The sequence below is a fragment of the Chinchilla lanigera genome, unplaced genomic scaffold (genome assembly GCF_000276665.1).
Source record: "Chinchilla lanigera isolate Chin_1 unplaced genomic scaffold, ChiLan1.0 scaffold00021, whole genome shotgun sequence".
Taxonomy (NCBI): domain Eukaryota; kingdom Metazoa; phylum Chordata; class Mammalia; order Rodentia; family Chinchillidae; genus Chinchilla; species Chinchilla lanigera.
Window position 1 is genome coordinate 6,097,077 of NW_004955422.1, and position 24,313 is coordinate 6,121,389.

The following is a 24,313-nucleotide window of genomic DNA, read 5'->3' on the forward strand; positions in this document are numbered from 1 at the left end:
ATCTGAGTGCTTTGAGGAATAGCCTCAGTTGAAAGCATTATTATCTGCCTTCACCTTGAAACACAGAGATTGTTTTTAATAATAAAGACACCATCTAATAGCTGTTAGCAAACTCCCTTCTCCTTTTTCAAATCTGCAGTTCTCTTGGATTAACAGCTAAGCCTGAGAGTTCAGTTTGAGAGACAGCCCATTTCTCAGCAGTGTTCAAGCAAGATCTACCTGGAGTGCTTTGAGTACACAGATCTCTTTCTTGGCTGGTCATTGTCAGTTTTCTTCTCAGTCACAAGGTACCCCATCAGGCAGTTGTCCCAAGGAGAAACATAGATCTTAATTTCTAGAAAAAGTTCAGCAGAGGGATGCTCAAACATTTCGTGTATATAGACATCAAACTGTTGGCTCAGTTCCATAGAGTAAGCTCTTTTTCTCCCCTCAGACTTTTTCCAGAACAATTAAACAGTAATCATAGACCTGTCATTCTAGATCTTGTTTCCTGCAGTGTCACTTTGGCAAGGATATACTTTACAAAAAAAAAAAAATGGAAAACTACAAAGTAAAATAAACAAAAGCATAGTTTTGGAATATATCAAATTTATGACAATCTTCTATATAGAGAAATACCTCATAATTTGTTTGATCTTGGTTGTTTATGAAAAAGGAAATCCAAATTCATATAGAGTAGGTTGATAGTAAAACTTTTAGTAATAATTTACTGTGCAATTTTAAGATATTTTTTTCACAAATATTATAACCTAAAAGCTCATAATAAATACTATAAAAGAAAAAAATTCTCCCTACCTCCTTCCTTCCTTCTTCCTTCCTTCCCTCTTTGCTTCTTTCCTTCTTCTTCCTTCCTTTCCTCTTGCCTTCCTTCCTTCCTTCCTTTCCTCTTGCCTTCCTTCCTTCCTTCCTTTCCTTCCACTTGTTTCTATTTCTTTCTTCTTTTTTTTTTCATTCTTTCCTTTGCCCCTCCCTCACCTTTTTCCTGTCTCTTATTTGATACACATTTTGGATTGCCTACTAGAAAAAAACGTAATTTATAATTCAAAGCAAAACTGCCATTGTTCAACATTTTAGGGCTAATGGTGTAATTTATAAAACATAGAAATCAGAAAAGACCTCCTAAGTCCTAAAGCGAAGCCCTGACTGTACATACTAAGCCTTTGCTAAGGATCACTGTGTGTTTACTTGTGCTTGTATAACTGACTGTGAGGACATTCATAATAACTAAGCAGATGTGCTAAAACCTCCTCGGCATCTGATTGAACATGACATAATTTCACTAGAGCGCTGTGCTCACTTGTATAATTTTATGTGAGCAGACTGGCTCAGGAATAAATTTAAAAATAAAGAAAAGTACAGAGGAATAATTTGGCAAGTGGGAAACACCTTTAAATTGTTTAAATATAGGCACACAAGTGATAGAAGTCATTTTATGATGAAGTCTGACACATGCTCAAACATAATTAAAATTAATATGAAGTGAATACATTGGTGATTTGTACTGTCTGATAATTTTGGCACTAAATATGCCTGACTATGCCCATTGATCTTCAATGCATTCCGTGTTAAATATTATAATAAATTAAGGTTTTTAATTACCTTCTTTTTATTCTTAGGTTTACCAACTACATTGGTTTTTCTAGCAGTCAGGGATGAATCGGTCCCAGGGACATGGACATTTTAGTGCTAAACCTGCAAAACTCTTGGCAGACTGGAATGAATTGGTTGCCATGGTTATACCTTGGTGTTGTGTAATTCCACAAACTAGAGGGCTTTTCCATTTGTCTTCTTTATTTTTTCTTTTATTTTTCTGTGTTGAGTTCTAGGTCCTTATTAAGGATGAAATGAACTACACAAGCTGAAAGAGTCAGGGAGGTTTCACTGTGGCTATTTATTATCACCTCAGGAAAGTTTTAAATGTATCCTTGGTGAAGACTACCCACAACAAACTGCATCAATATCTATAAGCTCTCAGGACATCCTGGTGGCTCTAGCATGTATCAGAGCTGAGAAGTACTGCTCCTGGGCTCCTTTGAGCACTGGTCCATACCACTCAGCTTCAGCTTGACTCCATTAGTAAGCAGAGCAATATCAGAGTGGAGCTAATTGCTGTTAGGAAGAACCAGACCTAATCCTATTGTGCTGTCTACATGATCTTGCCCAGCAGTGACAGGTTAGGTGGATAAAAAAAACATATTTTTTTTTATAGAACCTGCCACTCTCTTCCTCTCAATCTCCTCTCCATTTTTTAATCCTAGACATCAAAATGAGATCGGATTTCTGCAATCTGTTGTAAAAATAGACCAAAGCTCTGAGATTTCTATAACTGAAGAATTAGACTAAAGTCTTCTCGAGAACAGAGATTGTCTTGTTTAGCTGTAGAACTCTTGTTACCATGCACACACATTCAATTCATTGTATTACAGAATATTCCTTTCTAAATTTTTCTTAACCAAGAAAATAAAAATGCTTCAGGCAAAGATTTTACTACTTTTGTCAATATTTGTCAAATATTTACTACCAGATTCTATTTGGGCTGGTCTTTGTGGGATCCACAAGTTATTGGGAATATTAATACCACAATTTTGGAATGATGTCAATGTGTTACATTTTCTGATATGTCACTGCAACCCTGTTTTGATTATTATCAATTTTCATTTAGTATAAATTAAGGGACACTTTTCATTATTACATGTCCTTTTACTACTTGCTACAAATTTACAGCTTAGGTAATATTGTCACTGTTTCCACTTACCAGTTGAGGGAAGTGAGTACATGATAAAATGCCACAAAATACGGACAAAAAAAGTATATCTCTCCATTTCAGAGGCTGGGAAGTCTGTGAACAAGGTGCCAGGCAGATTCAGTGTCGAGTGATGCCTGCTATCCCAGAATGTCTGATTTACAGATTGGTGCTGTGTCCTCAGGAGGTAGAAAGGGCAAGCCAACATACTGATGTCCATTTTCCAGGAGCATAAATCCCAATCGCATGAACCATGGATCTAACCACAACCCAAAAGTCCCACCTCCTAATCCTGTGAATTTAAGGTTACGATTACAATATAACAATCAAGAGAGGAAGATCACACATATTCCAGCTGGACAGGCACAAATCTAGTAACTAGGAATGATGAATTTCAAATTCAGTGTGGCTTTGGGGACCATGTCCTTACTTTGTACTCCTTTATACTATCTACTATTGTAATGGAAATTGGTAGAAATCTACACTGAGACCCACCCTGTTGTTTTACTAAAAGTAGCCTGAAACCTTTCATTAAGATTTGAATTTCTACCTCCACTCTCCCACTAAAATTAAAGGGACAACTTTGTAAGTAGGATCAAAGGATATAAACCCAGACTTGGACACTTGTGCTTTATAATTTGTACTATCATATTTCTGTATATATTTAAAAGTTGGCTGTTGAGTTTGGAACGATTCTTATACATGATATAACCCCAATTCCTTATTAATCAGATGACCAAAATGGTATTCTAAGTGAATCTGAAAATAACTCAGAAAAACACAGTAATTGTTATGCATCCTAAAAAACAATAAAAGAGAAGACAATGAGCAAGGGAAAAAGGTAAGGGACAGAAGTGCAAGGAACAGCCTAAAGTGATATGATTTGAGGAGCTAAGCAAGACTTGCCCCTCATCACCATGCATAAGTGTTCCTAGAAAATAGTGCCAAAAAAAAGATTACATGTACAAACCTATTCTGTCTGCCACCTACAGCTGTCATGAAACTTAAGCCCAGTTTTTGCCAACTTTTTTCCATCTTTTGTCTGCATTTTGTAAAACCTTTCAAGAAACTAATTATACTTCCCATACTGTAATAACAACAACAACAGTAAGTAGACAATATCCTGCTCCAATTTCTGTCTTGGGATGTGCCCAAAATGCTGTAGGTCAGAATAGTCTTGAGCTCTATTTAGATGTAGAAAGAAGGCTCTTCGTGACTGTATGACACACCTTTGTCCTCAGAAAGAGTCAGTCTTGAATTTACCTAAAATATTTATTACTTTAGTAAAGATTGGTTCCATTGGATCTCACTCTCTTTCTCTGTTCAGAACCAAAAGCCAAACCAAGGAAACTGGCAGGTATTAAGATCGTTATTTCAGCTGAATTGATATTTATTTTTATCACATTCATAGAGAGACATTTTATAGTATGAGGTGATTATTTTCAAAATATGTCCTTAAGGTTATAAAAGGAATGGAATGGAGATAAAGGGCATACATAGTGATGCAACACAAAAAGTATCAGCTTGTTGTAATCCTATAGAAACAGTAACACGCAGCAGGGACAAATCAGGAATTCTGTAGATAGTCAAAGTGGTGCCTAAAGACTTCTCTGGAAGGTAAGCATGACATAATACTGTATTTTCCTTCTACAGTTATTCTCAGTTTCTTCTTGTTTCTTTAACAAAACTCCATGAGACAGGTATGAAAAGGTTTTTATCCATCTCATGAAGATGAAAAACGTACAAGCATTTGCAGATCATCTCATTTAAAGTCTCCCAGTAAATACATAGAAGATTCTGTGTTAAGCAATGCCCGATATCTCTGAATATTGTACCACGTCTGCCAGAAGTTAATATTCTTTATTTTAGGGATTGACTACTAGCAAATTGCAGTGCTTTCTTCCTAAAGCACAGAAACTGAAGCAGAATGTTTTCCAATAATTTATAAGAATTCTTTGCTAAAAGACTCTGGACAGCATGTTAGTCAGTCAATAAGTATAAGAACATATTTTACTCTCCAGGTATGCAATGGGGGATGTAGAGGGTGGCTAGGTTTACTGAATTTTCACAGCAGATGGGCCCAAAGGTATTTGTTATCAGCATCCACCTCTAACGTGCTACCTGCAGGTATATAATGTTCAGTGGTTATTTGTCCAAGAGTCCTCAGCCGTGCTTTCTCCTCTGCTCTCCGGCTCCTGGAGAGGGAAACACACAGAGATATAAGTGGCCAGAAAGGCCACTTGGCTTTAGGACTGTCAACACAGCTTCAGATTCTCATGTAGAGAAGATTGCATCTCTCTATGTGAGGGAGACCAGCACAGTGTCCCTGCAAAACTTCACTTACTCTACAAACCACTGGTCTCCCCCATGTGTGCATCATGAGGTGTTCTGTAGTGAAGCAGACGTGTCCATCAAGACTGGTAATGAGGGACAAGAAGAGCTGCGTGAATTCCTAAGTTTTTCCCTGTTGCTGTTTATGAGAACGTCATGTCATATTTGCCAAAGCAAAGGTGAATTTTTGATGAATTAGTAATCAGATTTCTCTCTTTCTTTTCTTTTCCTTTTTTTTCTTCTTTTCTCTTCTCTTTTTGTTTTCTTTTGTTAATTTGTCTTTTCCTTTCCTTATTTTTCCTTTCCTTTCCTTTCCTTTCCTTTCCTTTCCTTTCCTTTCCTTTCCTTTCCTTTCCTTTCCTTCTTCTTTGGGTATCACTGAAGGTTGAACTTCATGTCTTTGCAATATGCTATATCCCTGGAATGTCTCCACCCCTCTATTTGAGCTGTGAATGGTAAGGTTTTTAAATAACATTTTGGGGAAAAAATATATTCTATTGTTTTAAACAGACTCACATATCTCAAAATACAATCCTGGATCACTGACATAGATTATTGGCTCTCTGACTTGGTTTCAGATGATAATATTGATGGAGAAGGTAATTAATAAGAAAACAGATATCTATTTTCCAGTTAACATTTAAAAAATAGGTTTTATAATCTACATGTATATATAAGGGTAGCCAGAATAAGTGTATTGATGATATCTGTGATTTATTGAAAGGAGAAGTAAATGCTTAAAATTTTCTTTTTTCTTGACCAATTTGGCATGCTTGAATTTGGTAATCAGAATGACCTAAAAACAACAATATGCAATATAAGAACCATTATTGAACTCCTACTGTCTTGTATGGTGAAGCTCTGCATCATTTCCAATGTTGTTGATTTTTTTTAATTACTTGTTTCTGTCTTTGATTATTTGATCAATCCTATATTGTTATATCTGGTGGACTGAGCAACTTCAGTGAAGATAACAGTATGCAATGTAGCAACCATTGTTAATTCCTATCATTTTATTTTGAGGTGATGTATCAGTTTTGTTGTTTTTCTGTTGGTCTGATTTTGTCTTCATTGTTGTTTTGTTAATTTTTTGAATTTTTAAAGTAAAAAAAATTAAAGAAATTTCAAAAATTTTAAAAAATAAAAAATAAGTTTTCCTTTTTATTACTTTCCCCCCCCCCATGTTGAGTAAAACAATACAATATCACTAATGACATTTTGGAGAAAGAAAATTTTGAAGAAGAAATCTCTTATAATTTCTCTTAGAGAAAGCACTTCATATTTCTTCAAACTTACTTGTAATTACTACATAATTATTGTACATATTTAAAGAGTACAGAATGATAATTTGATATATGTATACTGTACACCTGATCAAAGTAAATAATCAGCATTTCCATCTTCTTAAATGTATATCATGCTTTTGTGTTTGTAAAGATTCCTCTCTTTCTGTTCTTACAAAATGCATAATAAGTTTTTACAATCTGTCATCACCCTACTGAACTGTAGAGTAATAGAAATTTTTCCTCCTGTGTAACTGTGTAAATATTTAAATATTTGTTAACCAAATCTGGCTATTTCCTTTACTCCATTTCCTATCCTCTACTAATTACTGTTCTAATTTGTTCTACCATTAGAGCAACTTCTTTTAGCTACCACATATGATTGAGACTATGCAGTGTGTACCACTGTGGGGGTTAAACAAGCATGGTCTCAGCTAATCCTAATTAACATTAAGAGCCATTACTTGGAAATACTACTGATATCTGACTTTGAAGATTATTTTCCAAATGTGAGTATTTGAGATTCCTATTCAAACCACAGCAATTTACATACAATTTTCTCCTAAAGCATGAGGAAATAAGGTAGAAAATATAAGTTTATATAATTATAATATGATATTATACGTTAGCCTTGAGTGTAGCTGTAGAATAGGACAGAATGATATTGAAAGGGTCAAGAATCCTCAGAATTTCTGGCTGCATCTGAATTTTATAGAAGATTCCATTCCTAACTTAAAGCCACATTTCCAAAGCTGGAGGGACAATAAAGTCCTTGCAGTTTAGCCAATGGTTCATTTGTATTTAATGGCAATATCTGAGTATCCTCAATGTCCTATATTATGTGCTAGGTGTTTCAAGAATGAAGATAGGCACATCCTTCAGAAGGATAAACTATAATGGGGAAACATGCTTACCAAAATATACAGAGCTTTGCATTCTTTCTGAAGTGACAAGATTAATGATAATAGAATATATCCAGAAGTTCAGAGAAGATATGAATTGCTGTGAATTAAAAGGGTCAAGGAAGCCTTGGCTGATAAGATGAGTTTCAATTTGGACCAGAAGCAGTGGTGATAGATACCTTTATTGCTGCCCATTCTCTAAAAAATTCGGAAAAGGAAACCTTGACATTAAACCTACACAGTTATTGGCCTCTGTGATGTGCAGACTGAATAACTCATTTTTTATACCTCTTTATCTTTATTTTAGTAAGAGTTTATATTTTCTAAATAATATGCCTCTCAGGAGAGCCTTTTTAATGAACTGTGCTATGAAAGTAGCACACTCTCTCAAATGCAAAGCCAAAAATCATAGAAACATCTTAGAGCAATTTTATTTCATAAGCACCTTTTAATTAGTACTTTTGTAAATTTATTGCTGTTATTATATTCAGAGTTCTGTGTTTACCTTACATTTAAGAAGCTCATTTTGTGACCATACAGAGACAAAACTACCTCAAAATAAAGATGAAGCAAACCAAAAGTAAGTGTATACGTGTGTCTGTATTTCTGTGTGTTTGTGTGTGCATGTGTGCATGTTTGGAAAGACACAGACAGAGGCATGTGTCAGGGAAAGAGGAAGGTATGTGTACACTATTTAAATAGACGTTTGGGTTATAAGTGCAAAAAATATTTGACATGCACAATTGTGACTGAGATTTGGACAAAGAACTATGACAATGTTTAGAAGCATATGGGTCCTGGACAGCAATGTCTTGCAACAAGCTTTTTGGAGCTCTGTATTTGTGCTTCACATCTTTATGTGTGTGTGTGTGTGTGTGTGTGTGTGTGTGTGTGTGTGTGCTTGTGTGTGTGTGGTTTCATAACAAGACAGTCTGGATAAAGTATTTACATTTGCTTTGATAATAGAGTATCCTTCAAATACAGCAGTGCTTTAACTTTAAAAATACCTTCATTAAAAATTAAAGTTTTATTTTAATTGAAAACTAAAATTAGAACAAAATTTTAAACGTAAAGCACTAAAAAAAAAAATGCATGCTTGACCAAAAGTGTAAAAGTATTAGGGACTCTAAGTTAACATTATTTCATGTTATATCTTCAATATGGAATAAGAGAGGGGACAAGAAAGCTGGGTTTTAAAATTCAGCTACCAAGATTCCCAAAAGAATCCTTGAAAATATTTTTTTTTCTGTGTATAGAAGAAATACATTTGGTCTAAAGAAACTCAGCATTAGAGACTGAAATGTTTGGGGTTCAGTTCTCTTCTATGATTTCTTAGCTGTTCTGTATAAACTACTTAGTCATGCAGATTGCTAACTTCACCACTCCTAAAATCAAAATTATACTCTTCATTTTGTAAGATATATTAGGCAGTATATGCATCACACATATAAGTTCAACTAACTGAAGTTAATTTTTCTGAAGAAATTGTTGTACTAATATTTTAATATTGAACATATATGAGCCAATTTAACCCTGAGAGAATATCCTGAAGTAACTACTATTATACTCCTTTTACAAATTAGAGGATAGTGACATGGAAAAATTACCTTCCACAGGGTCAGCAAATCAGATAAGAACAGAGACAAAAATTCAATCTGAGGTGATCTTTTTACATAGAAATTTCTAGACACTGTGTTCTACACAAATAGTAACTAAGCATAATAATGTTACTATTACTGCTAGCTTTCCTATCATCTTGGGCTATTGCCACTTCTCCTCCTTTTTTAAAATTTCACCTTTAAAAATTTTATTATTAACACATCATTCTAGATTCATCAACTTTTAATGCTTATCTGATTATAGAAAATTCCCTTAAGTTTGGAATTGTTGCACATAGATATGGATCTTGTCCAACTGTTTAAAATATTTAATATTTGAGTTAAAAGCATTTAAATGACAAGATATCAATTTTTCTATAACTTTAGACAAAACAATGCATATATATAGAATTTATATCTATAATAAACTCTATAAACACATGTTGGTGACCTACTCTTTGCCAAGCCTGTAGAACTTACTAACTTTTCATTGTTTTGTTTTTTCTCATTAAGCAGAAATTCTTTCTACCCCTTCCCAAATTGTTCCTCCCTGCCAAATTGAGCTAATAAGTACAGTAACATGCAGTTCATGCCACACTGTGCATTTCAGTATGGAAAGAAATTGGTTTATTCCAGACAGTATGTGTAAGTAGCCCATTTATTTATCTGGGAATGGTTTTAGAAAAAAATCTTTCTTCTTTTTTGGCATCTTATTTGAGAGCATAGTACACATAACAGAACAATTCACTGTCAAATATTCTAAAAAGATCAACGCAGGGTATCCCTCCTTGCCTTTGCCCTCCAGGTTTTATTATACATTACAATGGACTTATTTCTATGAAGGACAATGTTGCATTACTTCCATTATTTTCTCTATGTCTTGGCTAATATTTCACCTTGCAGGAATGATATTAGATAGTAAGAGCTTATCTGGTCCCATTGTCTACTGATTTATGCATTTATTCATCAAAAATATTATACAACCTTTTAAAAGAATGGAGTTGGTCTATATGTAGTGACCTGAAATGATGCTCAATATTTATTTTAAGCTGCAACAGCAAGTTTCAAAACTAAACATACAGGGTATGACTTTTGTGTTTAAAGGAAACAAACTTATTCAATATATGTATAAGCACCTAGAGATAAGTTATGAATAGATATATACCAAAACATTCACATTACTTATTTACAAGGAATAAACTTACTTTCATGTGGGGACAGAGAGACAAGGTGAAGTATTCTTTAATATTTTTATACATTTGTATTGTTCAGTTTTTCCCCCATGATACATCTAAAGTATTTAGGAATAAAGAAGTTATAACATTCCTGTTATTGTAAGATTCCATTCATATATAAACTGAAAGGAATTTTTCTGAATGTGATGATATTATCATCTAACTGTTTGGACAGATAATTCAAAACAATATAACTATTATAATACTAAAAGAATTAATATGAGCAGTTTCATTAAAAGAGATTCATGTATTTCAGAGATTAGGGGAGTATTACTGAATATTCAGAAAATATGAGAAACAATACCTGAGTGGGAAAGACATAATTCTAACAAAGTAGTTGAGCTTAGAGAAATGACTATCTTCCTCCATACAACCAGTCGCTCATAACGTGGTTTTGTATTCAATAAGTATAGTTTATAGGAAAGAAGAAAGAAAGTGATCTATAAAAGAATAATTTTATGAATGTAAAAATTTACAGCTGGCACAATGTGGAGATTACTTTTTTCACATGCAAGTATTCTTTGGAAATTCTACGCAATTCTGAGGAGAATGGACTTTGGACCTTGGACCTCAGAATCATGGTTCCTCCCAAAGAAGCTGCATTTTACCGTTTGTCTTACTCAAAAGTTACTGATCAAATTAAAACCTTGTCAGTTTGGCAAGGAAAATAAACCTAGAGAGGTAAAATGCTTCCTCCCGTCATAGAGGTATGTGTAGTAGTAATAAGAGGAAATAATGACCTCTTAGAATTTCCTAGTAGCAGTCATTCAATCAATATGAGTCCATGCAAAATGGTGAGTTCACTCAAAGATATGATGCTTGAAGTATACTTAACTATAAAATGTAACTAAGAAAGACTAGACAATTCACACTAAATAGCATACATGACATGTCTGAGAGTTATGAGAAGAAACACAGGCTTTACTCTGGAACCATTTAAGAAGAGTAATAAGCTGGTGTCGGGGATTGTGCCTGGAATCGAGGCACTCACAAAGGCTGCAGCAGGAGGTTTTACCTAATTTTAAATTCAGCTGGGCAATTTAGTGACTTAGTGAGACACTGTCACCAAATAAAAATAATCAATCAATAAACAAACTATGTGGCTAGAGCTAAATGTGAAGGTTCTTGTTACAATTCCTACTACTACAACCAAAAAAAACTAATGACAAGTTTATCCACTATGATTCTTCACATGGCAGGGGATGACCTTGTCTCTTTCCTGTTTTTCAAAAGTATGATAAAACAGACAGCATAGCCAGGCATGGCGGCACATGCCAGTAATCCCGGCACTCGGGAAACTGAGGCAGGAGGATCGCTGTGAGTTTGAGACCAGCCTGTGCTACAAAGGGAGCTCAAGGCCAGCCTGAACTGCACAGAGGGACCCTGTCTCAAAAAGAGAAAAAAAAAAAAAAAAAACTAAACTAAAAAAAGACAACGTATAATTTCCTGCCTAAAATTTTTAAAAAGAACACAATAACAATACAGGATAAACTATATTCAAGACATGAAATATTAAATTAAGAGACAATGAGCAATAATTGAGGGAAACAAATGCGGACATTACAGTTGTCCAGGCTTACTGATCTTAGAGTTTCTGGGCTCTCTTGTGAGAGTAGGGGGCTTGGGTAGAGATGGTGATGGTAAAATGAAGCCATGGGCTCCAGAGTTCAAGGAGACAGGAGCGTGCTGAAGAGAGGAGGGAAAAGGAAACAGAGTGGAAAAGGGGAAGGGAGGGATGGAAAGAGGGTAAGGAAGAAGGAAATGGAAGAAAAAGGAGAGAATTGTAAGTGGTCTAGAGATTTTCAGAAGTTCTGTCGCAATTTTTCAGATGGTGAAGTGAACGTCTCTAATGAAGCTATTGTGGCTGAGAGGAAAATATGTAAAGAATAAAGAGAATAATACTAAGCTCTAGACTTGTTCTGAGAAAGAAGTCCTTTCCCCACCAATGTCGGTGAGGCTCATAGTTCAAGACACAGCAGGTGGCACCTATACAGGGACTTGTTCCACTACACTCAAAAGTAGTCCTAGAGTGGACACCCCAACAAAGGATTCTTACAAACAAGATTTTAAAAGATCAGGTTCTTTCCAAGTAACTTCATTTCATCCAGAACAACAGCAAAATATTAGCAGTTCTTTTAATTTTTTAAGTAGTTATCTTTGGTTGACTGTTATCATAGATATTAGTCTGTAAGCTCATGCCCCATTTTGCAATTGAAAAATCAAATTCATTACACTAGCATTTAATTACAAATAGAAAATTGACAGAAAAATAATCATCTCATTAAGATTTGTAAGTTGGAATATCCCTCAAAGTTTAAATATATTATCTGCCTTTCATTTATGAATATTATTCAGTAAAATTAATTCATGAATTGTTTTCTCTGATGAAAAGTTGTTCTGGGTGAATTTTTCAATCTGATCCACATGTGTGGATTTTGCTTTTTCTGAACTCTTTCCTGGAGCTTACATGGAATGTCTAACGATGTGGCTTGATCACCATCAGTCCATCAACAGTTACTTATTGGGAAAATGTAACAACAAGCTCTTTTCCACATGAAGATCAGATTGCCTAAGAGGCTCCTCGCTTTCCCTCCCTTAACAATGTTGAAATTCTTGGAGGCACTGTTGACTTTTTCCACAGCAGTGATTTATCTGGCTTTATTTTGTTCTAAAATAATTTTCTCGCCTTTATGGAACTGCCATTTGTTTCATAAGTTTTAAAACTAAGGTCATATGTGGTCTAAGGGATTTGCAGGAGGGGTAGGATTTCCTCAAATTGTCCTCGCTTTTATGGGAATATCCAGCACATTAAGGTCATCTTGCCTTCATTCCTATGGTAAATTATCTAAATTCACGTAAATGAACCAAACCTAGATGCTTCATTAACTGATTTGGAAGGGTGGGGCGAGGACAGAAGCTAGGCAGAAAATCACTGAGGAAGTTTGACTATTGCAATGAAGAGATGAGCATTAATAGGAGATTCAGTTTACATAGTGAAACTGAGAATAAAATATGTAAGCATGAACAAATAGGAAGGGAGAAAAGGCTGTAATTTTCAAATCTGTGATCACACATTCCTGACAAAGGATAAGTCTGATGTTGAAGTTGCTAAATATTAATACCTGGGCTAATATTACCAACCACTGGGAAATGTCTATAGTCTGGATTTTGCTACCAGACCTTGCAAAATGGTCTTTTCTGGAACATCATTTAGGGAGAAAATGCTCATGAGATTGGATTAATCCCAGGAGGTGTTTGCAGAAGCACTGGGAGGACTGGAAGATATCTACTTGCCAGTCTTCCCTCTGCAATGCTAAGCTTTCTAGAAAGGCAAAAGGGCAGCCACATCAAGAACTCCTCACCTCAACAGAGAGCTTCTGGGAGACAGAAGTCCTAGCCAAATCGTTCAGAGGAGACTGCTGTTAATAAATTCAGCAGACTTCAAGCCATTTCAGTTTGTGAGTTTCACAATGCCAAAAGCATTTTGTTTTTGCCTCCTTCACAGTACTGCTGAAAAAAAATAAATGTATCTGTGTTTTGCAAGTCTTGCAGATTTATAAGTTTCACTGTGGGAGATGATCTGCTTTGGGGGAGGTCAGCTAAGTTATTTCTGAAAATAAAAATCACACAATGGGTAGATGAGGATAAATTAGCTTTCCTCCAGGCTCTATGGTCCATGTCTAAAGCTGAAGCATCTGTGAGTATTTTTAGTTTTAAAATACAAATATTAATAATAAAGAGAGCTTTAGCACTTCTTAATAAGTGCTAGACATAATGATAAGTGTTTACTTTCCCCATTTAGAGCAACTTGAGTATAATCTTACTTTGGTTAAGAAAATTGAAGCTTGGTGAATGTATGTGTTTGGTACAGTAGGAAACACACCATAACCTGGATGAAAACCATATCTGTTCTTTCTGTGAAAGAAAGAATGGGGAAGAGAACCTTTCATATGGTGCTTGGCTTTGTGCCTTATCTCTGTGGACCTAATCCAGTAGTTGGTTTTCTATAGGTTTTAATTACCTATGTCAAGGTTGCTTTTAGTAGAATGTAAAATATACTACTGATTAGAATGAAGACATGAAATTATGGAAACATTCCAGAAACCTCTCCAGATAGGAATGTAGTTTTTTCTTTTCATTTGTTATAGTGTATTAGTATATATGTGTAGCACATAATGTTTACATTTCTTACTGGAAGTTGGCATGGGTATAGAACACATCTTAATTCTTTTTACCCTGCCCCTCAATTCATCTCTTGTTCCTCTTCCCTTTTGGTTCATGTGTCCAGTGCATAATATTTACATTCCCTGTATGGAGTTGGTACATGTAATAATGCAGCCCAATTCCTTTTTTTTCTTTACTTATTCATTCCCTCTATCATATCTCCATCTCTTGATCTCCTTCTGTTATGGCTTGTGTCTGGATGTCTCCCCAAAGCCTCATGCAGTCATGGGACAAGCTTCTAGAGTTTATGACTGACTCATTGGTATGAGTGTTGCAACCCACTGGGAGAGGGTATTTCACATATAATGTAAGGGAAGGAAAGAGGCTCGCTCGCCTCTGCTCCTCCACTTGTGCTCTTGTTGCTTTTGTTATCTACTGCCACCATGAACTGTTGTCCTCTGCTGTGTGCCACTCTGCCTTGGAGCCACATGAATATGGACTGAAACCTCCACAAACTGTGAGCTAAATAAACCTTTCCTTCCTTAATTCTGAGTGTGAGGTATTTTTGCCTCAGCAATGAGAGAAGAGTAACTAAAACAAAATTTGGTAGCAGGAGTGGGGTCATTGCTGTGACTATACTTTACCATGTGGTTCAAGAGCCTAGGGAAATGGCTTGTGGGAAGTGTCTTGACAAGTTCAGAGATTTCTCCTGAAACAGAAGCACTTGAACAACTTTGGCTGTTCAGTATGGGAGATGTTGGTCAGAGCTCAGAAGACCAGAAGGCTGATAGAAACCCTGCCGGTAAAGAACAGGCTAGGGAGGTTTCTGCTGGGAAGAAGGACTGCACTGGGTGCTGGACTCCAGATGTTGTATGTTATCGCTTGGCAGACAGCTTGTCTGCATTTTGCTCGTGTCCAGAGACTGCTTGAGGTTGAGATTAAAGGTGGAAAACTGATTAATCTGGAAGAACAAATTTCAAGGCAGTTGAATGTTGAGGCAGTGGCATGGCTATTATTGGGAGCATTTAGCCATATTTATGTTGAGAATCAAGAGCAAAGAGCCCGGCAAGATGATTTGAAACATTGTGAGTCTGGTCAGAAAGGAAGCTCCAGTAAAGCTATTGACTGCAAAGATAGAACAGAGGAGATCTGCATTACTGAGAAGGAGCAAGAAAATCTAAAGGATGGCCTGAGGCATCAAAAGAAGCAGCAAGTCTCCACAGATGAAAGACTTTGCTTTGAGAAGAAAGTCACAGAGCGCCATGTTCCAGAAAGGTGGCAGCAGATATACCAGGTTCCAAAAAGGCAGCTGCATAGGGAATTTGTTCCTCAGAATTGGCTCCAGAATGCTGAGAACTCCAGACACTTGACCCCTATGGCCAAGAGAGGGTAAAGCTTGGCTATTGCTCCAGGTGGCAACAGACCTTGACATCATCCAAATGGCACTGGTTTTAGGCACATGCAGAATGCAAGAGTTCTGAGGTTAAGAAGGCTTCCACCTTGATTTGAGAAGGTCTGAGATGCCAGGCAGTGTGCCCCCAAGAGGGCAGTGTGTGAAACTGTGAGTGCAAAGCAAAAAGTGTAATGGAGATCCCAGAAGCTTGGAAAAGCCAGGACCATGGATCATCTAAGGAAAGCTGCAAGGAGGGTCAAATCAAAACAGGCCTAAGAGAGAAGCCAAGGGATCTGTGACCACCACAAGTGCCATAAGGGTGGAGGCCTGCAAGCCCTTTGGAGTTTACAATGTGCCACAGATTGCTTCAGAGGCTGGACATGGAACTACAGGACATAATGTTTGCCCTGCTAGATTTTGGACTTGCTTTGGTCCCAATGCTTTGTATTCTCCTGTTTGCACCTCTTGGAATGATAATGTTTGTTTTGTGTAATTGAATATTGGAAGTATTTAACTTTGTTTTCATTTATAGAAGGGTTCACAGCTAAGGTTTGCCTTACCTCTTGGAGGAGACTTGAGACTTGGGCTTTTCAGCAATGCTGAAACTGTTAGGATTCTGGTAACCCTTAAAGATGGACTAAAATGTCTTTTGCATAAAGGGATGTTTGTAAGTCTTTGGGGAGCCATGGGGGGAATGTTAAAGTTTGTGTCTGAATGTCCCCCTAAGTCCCCCTGCAGTCATGGGGCAAACTTCTAGAGTTTGTCATTGATTCATGAGTGTGAGGGCTATAGCTACCCTACTCTAGGGTGGGTAGTTTGCATATCATTTAAGGGAGGGAAAGAGGCTTACTCTCTTCCACTCCTTCCCTTGTGCTCTTGTTGCTTTGCTGTTTTCCACTACAGTGAAATGTTACCCTCTGCCATATGCTACTCTGCCTTGGAGCCAGCAAAGTATGGAGTGAAATCTCTACAAACTGTGAGATAAATAAATCTTTCCTTACTTATTTTTGGGTGTCAGGTATTTTGTCACAGCAATGAGAGAAATAAAACTAAGACACCTTCCCCTTGAAAATGATCAATCTGCATATTTTCTACTGTCTTCTATTTTGCTCCTTATTTTTACTATGGGGATTTCATGTAAGAGAAATCCTGTGTTATTTAAATTTGTGTGTCCAGTTTATTTCCCATAAAATTATGGTCTCAAACTGCATCCATTTTTTTATCCACTCATTTGTTGATGGACATATATGTCACTTCCAAGATGTAGCTATTATGAATTGTGCTGCTATAAACATGGGTATTCATGTATCAGTGTAATAAGATGTATTTAACCCTTTTGGTAAGATACCTAGAAGGGAAATAGCTGGATCAAAAGGAATTTCTAGTTTCAGTTTTTTGTGGAACTTGCATACTGATTTCCATAGTGACTGTACTGTTTTACATTTCCACCAACAATGTAAAAGGGTTTCTTTTTCCCTGCAGCCTATCCAGAATTTGTTGTTATTACTTTTTAATAATGGCTATTATTTCTGAGATAACATGGCATTCCAGTAGTGTTTTAATTAGCAGTTCTCTAAGGGCCAGTGGTTGAAAATTTCTTTATGTATATATTACCCATTTGTACTTCTGTGCAAAAGAAACAACCAACCGAGTGAGAAAACAACCTTCGACATAGTAAGAAAAATTTTTAGCAATTCCTCAGACAAGAGTTATATGTAAAATACATAAAATTTCAAAAAAGCAGACCCACAAAATAAAAGACATAATTAAAAGTGGTAGTTTTGAGAAAAATTGTCTTCACCATTTTTACCTACTCTCTTCCTCAGTTATGTGAAAATCAAGTGAGGGACTGCAACTTTGTACTACAATCTGTGTGGTAGCTGTCATATCCTATTTAAATGAACTGGATAAAACCTCTTGAGGAAAATTAGGAAGTTTCTTTAAATGATCTCTGAGTCTGTTTTAAAATATCTTTATAATACAAGGAAACCCAACCATAGCCAACAAATGAGTTCTCTTAATTGCCTTTTATTTTGCAAGTGGACTGCAGTGCTTAATGCTGGAAGGATGGTAATGGAGAATAGTGGTTAAGAATTTTGGCTATGAAATCAAACAGCTGAGAACTACCATGCAGTGGAGTCACTCAGAATGGTGACTGTGAGCCAGTTACTTAAGCTCTTCAAGTATCAGTTTGCTTTCCTAAAGTCAGGGATGGAGGGATGCCCAGCCTGCACAGATCCTGTGAAAACAAAATATTATAAGTGTGCCATTACTATCCAATTAGTTATGTGAGCATTTTTAGGCACAATGCGTGAGCTAAAACTTTTGCACATATACATTTCATAAAAAAAAAATTCCATGAGGAACATGTGTGTTTTTTTTGTTTGTTTGTTTGTTTGTTTGTTTGTTTTTACCAGTTTACTTATAAAGCAAAAAAGCCCACCAACAAACAACAACAAAAAGGTGAACTTTACGGAGACTTATCTAAAATGGGCTGGGATGCACAGGTTTGGCATAGGACACAAGAATGTTTATGTCTCATTTCAGGCCTAAGCTCCTAAGCATGACCCTGTTCTTTCTATAGGCATGATCCACCTGAGTAGTTGTGTAACAGCTGAAACAGGAAATCAGTGCTAGAAGCTCTGGGAAGATGAAGCTTTGGTCATGTAGTTAGTAAGTGCTAGTTTCAGGATAGGAACTCAGACCTGCCTGACACTACCTCTTATTTCTTACTAATGTCTTCCTCTCTTTTATTCTTTGGAAACTGCTGTCTGAATATGTTCCTCCAACCATTGTATCTTTCAACAATTCATCCCTTCAATGGCTCCAGATCATCTGCAGGATGAAGCCAACCTCTTTGTAGCACTCACCTTGCTCTTTCTGGTCTGAAACTTGCCTCTGTCTCTGGCATACTCCTTGCCAAAGCCCTTGGGTACTACCTCCATCCCTAAGGCACTGACTTGTAACTTGTCCATATGCACTGTATTGTTCTAGGATTCACTATATTAGTTGATGCCTGAGATGTACCTGCTTCATCTGGCCCAATTCCAATTCATCTGTGATTTCCAATTCATCTGTTAAATCTGCAACATTTTCTAAAGTCTGGCTTCACAAGGAAAATTAACCACTTCCAGGGCAGCAGTCATGAAAGGGAGCCATCAGTATTGTTGGGAGCATGATCATCTGATAACCCAAGTCCTGCTCTTTGTATCCAATGGGATTTCTCTGCTAGGCCATGTTACTTATGGGTTGATTACAGTCTATGAGTGCTACTGTCTCAGACCCATTCCTGTGAAATACTTGTCTCTTTTTAATGTAGAACTGTGGTTCAATGACTCATCTTGGCTAGTTGTATCTTTCTGGGATTCTTTCCATCCAGTATTGGTTCTTCACTTTTCATTCACAGGTGTCAGACTTTTACTATAGTGGGAAACTCTCCCATTTTTATGTTTACTTCTTCTAATCATTCATAGGAATTTTTCCCAATGAATTGCTTGTGTGTCTTATACCTTGGTGCTGATTTTTTTTATTCCTGGACTCACATACTCACATGTGTGTATTTCTTTATCTTCTGTACATGAATACTATACTATAAAACACTGCACTTATTATTTTTCTTTTCTCCATCACCTATTCAGATTATGGTCCTGTAGAGTTCAGAAAAGTGTTATGTTATTTCTTTTAAGTTTAATATTTAACACACTTCTTAATTCATAGTTTTAAACAAGCATGTGGATAAATGAATGATAAATGGATGACATTCTACAAAATAAATTCACTTAGGTCAACTCAAACCAATCGCAATGTATGCTTCTCAGATAACTCTGTGCATCAATTTGACTAGAGTTGAAATTAAGCTTAGTGTCTCTAATGCTAGACTTGTGTTTTCTCATATTACATTTAGCTTCCCCATACCGAAAATAGTCTCCTGAGTTCAAGTGAGTTTTCATTTTTATAATCTTAATTTAACCAATCTTGAAATATCACTGAATATATCTCATCACTAAATGAAACAGCCTTGATTAATTACTGTGAGCATTTCAAAATAATCTGTCAGTTAACCTATATTTAACAGAAGCATGTGTAAAATTTATATGAGGGCATTCAGTGGGAAGATAGGATATTCTTGGAGACCTATAAAATCAGATTGATTCTCAACATTTCAAGGGAGTATGCTCTAGAATGATCCTAATTTTGGTAAATCTACCACAAACCTTACTTAGCATACATAATGAAAAGAATTATTATTATTTTATCTTGGTAAATTCAGATCTTATTTATGTTTTTGTCATTGTGTCTTTGAAAACTAATGAAATATCTCTTTTTTATTGTTTTTGCTTTTATTAGTCTAAGACTGATTTGAAAACCTCATCTGAAACCCATGTCCTTGTTGAATCCAGCCATTTTCATTCTTTGCCCTAGTTAATTTTTTTATACTTGGGATTTCTTGGAATTTTCTAAAGCAGGATCTGAGTATTTTGTTTGCTTATTCTTCTACTATAAAGACCAGTGAATTACATACTTCTTAATCAATTTACTGTTCTTTTTCCTTGTCTACCTTGTTAAATATCTATTTATTGGAGTTGTAAAGGTAAACATTTTCAGCTTTCTATAAAGAACACTTAGAATAAACATAATTTAGTGGACTTAAATGATGTGCAAAAAAGGTGTATGTTCAACGTTACAAACCCAATTTCCCAAATGAAATTTTAATGATCAGTGAAATAAAACAACACGGAGTTTATTGTACAACTAGAATTAAGATAATTTGTACTTTAAATCCAGATCCGCACTCAATTTTGGACCACCCAACTTTAAATTCATTTGTCTAGAGCTCTGACTCAAGTTTGAGTCAGAGAGGTATTTTGTTTTTACTCACGTAAAACCTAAAATTCTCTTCTAAGAACCATGCCATTTATTCTGGGGGCTATAGAGACTCACTCAGGTTTTCAGCCAAGGGGAATAAGATAATTAGATTTTTTTAAATGTCAGAAATAGACATTGTAAAAGATGTACATAACCATAGATAAAACTAGAAAAATGATGCTTTTGAAGCAATTTACTGACAGTCTCTTTAGGGGAATTCGCCAGAGCCTGATCTATGAATATAGGAAAGGAAAGGAGAGGAGGGACATATTGCAAAAACATTTCTTTAATTCAGTGATTCAGATATATGTACCTTTGATCAAGTTACTTAGCGATTTTGTGATATTTCTTCCTCTGTAAAGAGTGGGTAACAAAATCTTTTTCAAGGTGTTACCATGAGTTTCAGGAAATGATATATTATTGTAAATGTGTGTGGTAGTACAGTGTGTTTCAGCTTTTCCATAAGTTCTTTATTTATATTATGAACTTAATTCCCATAATAACCTCAGAAGTTAAGTAGTATCATTATCACAGTTTTCAAATGAGAAAACTGAATGAGACTGAGGTGAAATAAAAAGCGATGGAGCAGAGGTAACATGATTACAACAGCAGTGTGTATTATATGTTTGACATATAGAAGTTGCTTTATGAATGACTAGCATTAGTCACATAGATTAGTGTTTTTTGTGAGATAGGGCCTGATCTGATTCATTTCAGTAATGTGGTAATCAGGTCCTTTTGGATGTGTGCTGACTTGTTTGGACCCTTGTGGATCATGCAGTGTGGAACAAAATGGGGGAATGAGGTCCAACCTTTCTGATAAATGCCCTCTGCTTAGCATAGGTGGTGGTTTGAAGGTAGCTGCACTGAAAAATTAATTCTGTGCCATGTATTTTATTCTGGAAACATTAACCTAGGAAAACAAAACAGGAACAAGGCTCTGCAGTCTTCACTTCTCTGTATGTTCAGTTAGAATTAGGTGAACAAAATAGTTGAATGGCCTTTTTGAGCCTTTTCTCTTTCCATACATTTAAAATCTTTTAGCTGTGGATTGTTAGGAATATCTAGGTATTTATTTTCTATTAAATTCTTTGCTTCTAAAATAGTATCTTAAACAGACTGAGTGGTTAGTGTGTTGTATAAATGGTTAAATGAATAGTTAGATAGGTAAATGAATGAATGAATGAATAAATAAAGGCAATCTTCATTTTTAGGCTATTCATTCCTTACAGTAGGATGATTTCAAAAGGAGAAAATCAAGCACTTTAGGGTTAATTCCTAAGAGGCATGTGTACTAGGATTTAGGGTTCTGCAAAAAGATGCAATGATTTGAAAGTTGTCCTGAGGATTTATTTTTAAACAGCACTATGAAATAATTTTGGGCATATATACTTAAGCATTAAAGCTGAATCATTGCTTTGAATTTCAGAATGATACCAGCCATTTTAATATTAAATTTTATCCATCATTCATGTCAGAAAAAATTTTGCAAAAAATTAACATTCATTATTAAAATATCACCCAGTCTTGTACCATACACTTTAAATCATGAGAAAAGTGTTCTATATTCTTGTATTCCTAGTACATGGGCACATACAAATATATATTCATAATCCTAGAAAATACATAATTTTGAGCTTTCCTTTTTTACGTGATATTATCACATAAATGTGTTTCTATAACTTTATATAATTATGTAATTATGATTTTAATTCTGGATGTTAATTTATGTACCTGCCCCAGCCCTAATGGCCACCACCCATTGCCTCATCTTCAATAACCTTGTGTTATACAATCAGTTCGGTTATATTTTTAAAACAAATATTTGAGAGATAGAATTATTACAAGATAGCATTTAATATTTGGAGATGATTGTGAAATGAATGCAATTTAAAATTCTCTACATTTAAGGATAAAGAAATTAAGGTGATGTAGGTATTGAGAGTCTATCTTGATCCTCATCTCAGTCCAGGCAGCATACATTTGTAATCCATGGAAAACTTATTGGAATTCTAGCAAGGTAATTCCATTCTACTACTTCCAATGTGGCAAGAATAAAGACACTAAGGCATATCTGTAATTGTGGGGAGCACAGGGCTCCTAAGTTCAGTAAGGATAATGGCTAATCAGAACAAAGACCTTGTCCCAGGGCCACACCTGGGTTTTATTAATTTGTGAAGAAGGAAGTGGCTTGAGGATGAGTGACTGTGAGAATGGCCAGAACTATGTGAGCGCCATGAGCTGGGATAGGTAGGGGACCTGAAATCACCTCTACAATACTCAGAGAGAAGGATATGCAGAAAGAATAATCTGCATGACTCAATCAAGGTAGTATCCAATATTTGGAGGTTGGTGGTTCAGCTCTGATGTTTAATCTTTTATGCCCTGGGAAGTCATAACCTCTTACCTTGAGGATCACTCCCAGCAACAGCCTGGAGCGTGGCTCTCCATCCCACCCAGGTTCATACACATTTTATTTTGGAATTATGGTGGAAGGGAAACACTGTCCTGTCACCTTGCTTCAAAGACTACACATCTCAAGTGATTCTTTTAAAGTGACTTTAGGCAGTAGTGCTTCCAATTAAATTGATTTTTTTTTTTTTTAATAACTGACTCGGTAACCACAGTGAATTACTGCTGGACTAATTTGCATCGGTTAAATCCAATTGAAAGGATAAGGAAAAATCCTAGCCAGCTCTGTACATGTAAATACATGGAAATAGGACCAGGTCTAATCAAAATGGAGATAATTGCTCTTCTTTTAAGATGAATGGTCCCGATGGCCCTCCACAATGTAAGCACCAGAACAACCTCATGAGAAGATTGGTGGAGCTCAGAAGTTCCTTAGCTAGGACATTAGTTTTATTTTTTGCACCCAACCAGTTAACTACCATTTACCTTAATTTGCCTAAATATGCCTCCTCTAGATTATACTTTTAAGGATATCATGTTTATTTGCAAAAAGAGATGTCCTAACTAGCTCAAACTGACCAATGATATTTTCAAACTAATCTACACAACACAGAATCAAAATGATTTGTGCTTACCAAAGTCAACACAGGGTGTGTGTTCAGTGTGCATTCCCTACTCTCATGATTGTGATTCTAAGGATGATAATTTGTACCATGCCTGTACTTGGTATGGTGCAGGCGTACTCTAAAATTGCTCCTCAGCTTGTTGTCCAGCAGAATCAATTACTACAGAATTTCCTTGTTTTTCTCTTGGATCCCTTCTCTGTGTCTGCTCAGAGTCATTTTAGAGCTCTCATCCAAATGGAGAAAGGTCAGAGGGAGATTATGTTTTCTTTCCTAACAGAGTAGTTGTTTATCAGGTAAAAGAAAGGAACTGTCAGAATATGAGGAAGACATGGACTTGGTCATTCATCTTCGCCCGCCTCTGCCAATGCAAGATTGCAATTGAAAGAACATTCTCAAGTGATTCTTTTAAAGTGACTTCAGGCTATGGTGCTTCCAATTAGATTGATTTTTTTTTCATAACTGACTCTTGGTAATCACAGGGAATTATTGCTCTTACTTTCCAACATTACAATAAATCAGTTCACAGACACACTGACGCCATTACAAAGAAAAATGAATTACTGGGGAAGCGAATGTTTCTCAACTAACTCCTTATAGTAAAACAGCCAGGTCCTCAAGAATTTTACCCCAGTATCAGTTATTTGTGTTTCAATTCATTATCAGGCTTCCAGATATTCCTAAAATTTTGTTAGCAGATAGCTTTTTGATACACTACTATGTTGGTGATATAAGTTCAACTTTGAATTAAAATTGGTTTCTG

General features: G+C 35.8%; 1 protein-coding gene across 1 annotated transcript in view; it reads left to right on the top strand.

Moving 5' to 3' along the window:
• The window catches only part of Lrrc4c (leucine rich repeat containing 4C), a 1,216,524-nt gene that overhangs the window by 459,427 nt on the left and 732,784 nt on the right, over positions 1-24,313 (top strand). The window lies entirely within an intron of this gene.